Source organism: Papaver somniferum, chromosome 6 (genome assembly GCF_003573695.1).
Source record: "Papaver somniferum cultivar HN1 chromosome 6, ASM357369v1, whole genome shotgun sequence".
Lineage (NCBI taxonomy): Eukaryota > Viridiplantae > Streptophyta > Magnoliopsida > Ranunculales > Papaveraceae > Papaver > Papaver somniferum.
This window is the reverse complement of record NC_039363.1, coordinates 7,742,524-7,746,317: the sequence shown is the minus strand read 5'-3', so window position 1 is coordinate 7,746,317 and position 3,794 is coordinate 7,742,524. Positions and strand designations below refer to the sequence as shown.

The 3,794-nt window shown below is 34.7% G+C and overlaps 1 non-coding gene across 1 annotated transcript; it reads right to left on the bottom strand.

Moving 5' to 3' along the window:
* Positions 1 to 1,841: 1,841 nt before the first annotated feature.
* TRNAK-CUU lies at positions 1,842 to 1,914 on the bottom strand. Its single transcript has one exon. It is a non-coding gene; the product is annotated as a tRNA-Lys (tRNA).
* Between the last annotated feature and the right edge of the window lie 1,880 nt (positions 1,915 to 3,794).

Here is a 3,794-nt window from a genome sequence, read left to right as displayed (position 1 = left end):
CACAGGGTTCCACGGTTCATTTTCATACATATCTTGAATTTCTGTATCTTCATATTCAGTTTCTGGTACTCGTTGCCGTTTTGCTTTGTTTCTGTCTTGCACCCATACTTTTGCTAAATTTTTAATCTCAGGTGGCACATGCATGCAGGGAGTAATTGTACCTCTTTGTTGTGCCAAATGCATTTTGAAACGCGAAATTCCCGCAGACACTTCTTTTTCACAAAAATTACACTTCAACTTTTTACCATCACTCATTACAGTACAATATGCATGAAAAACATCTCGTTTTGCAGATGTTGATCATTGCATTATATTCTGTAAGTAGGAAATTTCACATAGCAATAAGTGACATATATCAATTCATCATGCCATTTTTTTTTATAAAGAAACAATGATTTTTTACGTGCCAACTGATTCAAGTTGATGGACTATTTAATTATGAATATTAACATTTATTAAAACATTTCTTAAATAAATGATAATAAAATGAACAAAAAATCTATATTTCTTAAAACATTTCTTAGATAAAAATGAAACATTTATTAAGTAAATATACGTTAGTAGAATGAAACATTTCTTCACTTAACATTTCTTAAATATTTCTCAAACATCATGAAAGAAAAAAAATATCGATATTTCTCAAACATCTATATTCACTACTCTAACATCATGAAAGAGAATAAATAAATTAATAACGTATTAATAAATTATATCTCTAATTGAATGAAAAATCTACAAAAAATAATTAATATTACCTCTTAAACTTGTATTTGAGAAATTCAAAATGTAAAGCATTCCTTTGAGCAAGAAGCAGAGAACCAGAGAACCACAGGTATTGATTTCATTTCAATTCTCTTCTTGTCCTTTTAAAGCATTCCTTTGGGCAAGAAGACATAATAGCTAGCAAATCGAAATATTCTTGAAACATTTGGAATCTCATTGCATGCGTATATAAGCACAGGCTAGCTATGTCTTTGATCATGAAACCAACTACTCTTTTTACTTTTTTTTTTGTTTTATTTCTTTAACTTTTGAGTCTGAACTCTAAAGTACAGACCACATGTAGCATATATTGTACACACCTCCAAATGCAAAAGAAAAAGATAAATCGACTCCCTGACTTCCCTGTCTCACTCTGTTTTTCTCTAGCTAGTCTCTGACTCTCTTCCTGTTGCATTCCTTGTTGGTTAGTCTTGTAGCAAGTAGCTAAGAGCCTAGGAGTATTATTTGACAACAAAGTTTTGACTGCTTTTGAATCCGAATATGCATTATTGAAATATTGGGGAATGCATTGAACTATTCGAGTGACAACTTGAACATATCAAGTGGATAGTGATAGTATGCGTGTATAAATATTGTCGGTAGAAGATAACTACAATGCATTGTTATAAGTGATAGACTTAGGGTTGTGAATTTTACTAGATATCCATAAATTTGTATGTTAAAAACCCATAAACAAATAAATAAAAAATCAAATAAATAAATTAAACCAAAAAAAAATGAAAAAACGTAGTAACAACGTTATTTAGACCCGTTGTAACCGTTTTCATAGCTGTAATTACCGTTACATGGGAAATTCAGATCACAAATTATTTATTTTTCTTATTTAACCGTTATCACACCCGTTATTTAAAAAAAAAACGTCAAAACAACGCGTTTTATTCCTATATAACGCGTTTTTGACCCAAAACGTGCTCACACCCGTCAAAACATGTTATAACGGTCACGCCTAGTACCTGTGACCTGGGCCGTGACCCGTTTTTCGAACCTTGCCTGGGGGCTCGAACCCACGACACAGCATTAGAAAGAAGCAGTATAAAAAAAATACAGTAAAAAAAAATCGCCCACCGTGGGGCTCGAACACACCAACACAGGGTTAAGAGCCTAGCGCTCTACCAACTGAGCTAGACGGGCATGTTTGTTAAACAGCTCTTGCGTTAAGATTCATCATAGCAATAATAGAATGGTTTCTTGGTTAGTAAGTTACAACGGGTTCGGATACAAATCTGTTTCTGACTTTTTCTTCTCCAAAAGTCAAAGTCAGAAGCAGTTGAATTTTCGATTTCTAGAAGTCGTTTTGAAATATGACAGCAAACTTACTTCTGATTTTTTGACTTTTAGTAGTCGGAAAATTACTTCTGGTGTGCTGTCCAAACAGGCTATTAGGAACTCGTCTCATTTCATAACAATACTTCTTCCATGCTTTACCTGGATTCCACACAACACAAAAATAGCTTTTGGCCAAACCCATAAAAATACCGATATAGTTGCAGGAAATCCTACAACCACACCCTTAATGAAATCTTAATAACAATTCAAGTAATCATCCTAAAATTCGTACATTCATTGATAGAATCTTCAATGTGGTTACAAGATTTGAGATGAGTTATAACTTGGAGAACAAACAATCTTTCTCTCTCCTAAATTCAAAGTCTAAACTCTCAAAAGGATCCCTCTTTACAAGGTTGCTCGGTCCTCGTATATAAGGATTTACATAGTGGATGACAGCTAATAAAACCTTTATTTTCGGATCTAGCGTGCGTCATTATCGCACACTTATCTTGACTCTTCTCGCACGTGCTCTATAACTTCGAACGACCGCTACAGTTTACTCATGATTCTTTTGACGTCATCTGATGCGTCATCTAAAATATACTGTACGCGATACCCTTCGCTCGTTTATCGAACTATTACTTTGCACAATAATAAACGTGCGATTTTTAGTATCTACATTTTGCCTCTTCTCATGTCGTTTGTTTGGAAAGGGAGCGATATGAGAAACTCTAATTTGTAATGCCGCACCCATTCACTTTTTCGTATTCTTTTCTGCCGACAAATTTCCGTGGTTTCCGTGTGACCGTATACACGTATTGATTTCTTCTCTTTTCTACCGTCACGTTTGAATTTAACCGGTCGTCTTTCTGTTTATTTAACAGCTAAGTTTGTAGAGAGATAAACTTTTCTCTTTCAGTTCATCTCTCCTTTTTATCTCTGTAAACCTATTCTTCTGCAAATCTTCATCCGCTCCTCGTTTCTTCATCTTCGTGTTCTTTATAGCTTCAGTTGCTGCTATCTCCATGAATCCTCAACAAAGGTTTGTACGTTCTGAAGTAGATCTTATCATGATGTTAATGTGCTGTTTTATTAATTTCTATGGTATTAATCTCCATACTGGTTCTATTTCAGCAAAAGTTCTTCATCTGGTACTATCAAATTCAGTGTACCTAACCCTAATGCTTCTTCAAATCTGAAAGAGCAACCATCTCTGAATAGGAAATCTTCGCATGACAAAGGAGTAAAAATATATTTTCTTCTTTCTAAAACAATATTGTTACCTCTATTTCTTATCTGCATTGTTCTTCGCAGAATTCCGAATGCGAGTTGGTTGGTGAGAAGAAGACTAAAGTTAGAAATATTCGCAAAGCTACAATTAAAAAGGGTCTTATGGTTCCCGATTTCAATTATCCATAAGTTGACACTCCTTCTCAAATTAACCTTGACAATCCTGCATTAGGCCTGATTTCCTCCACTTCTTTGAGTACAACTACTTCAGAGAATGAAACTATCGCTCCCAAGGAGATTTCTTTTACTGACAATGCAATGGGGAATAACCCTGCCTCTTGATTAACAACCGCACCAACAGTGGATCAAACCATTTCTACCTTCATCAATATTCCTCTCTTCTCACATACTCCCACACCTGTAGAGAATGTCGCATCTTCAGGTGATGTTATCGCTCCTGTATCTGTGAAGAATGACACTGATTGCGAATGTTGTTGCTCCTATATCTGCGA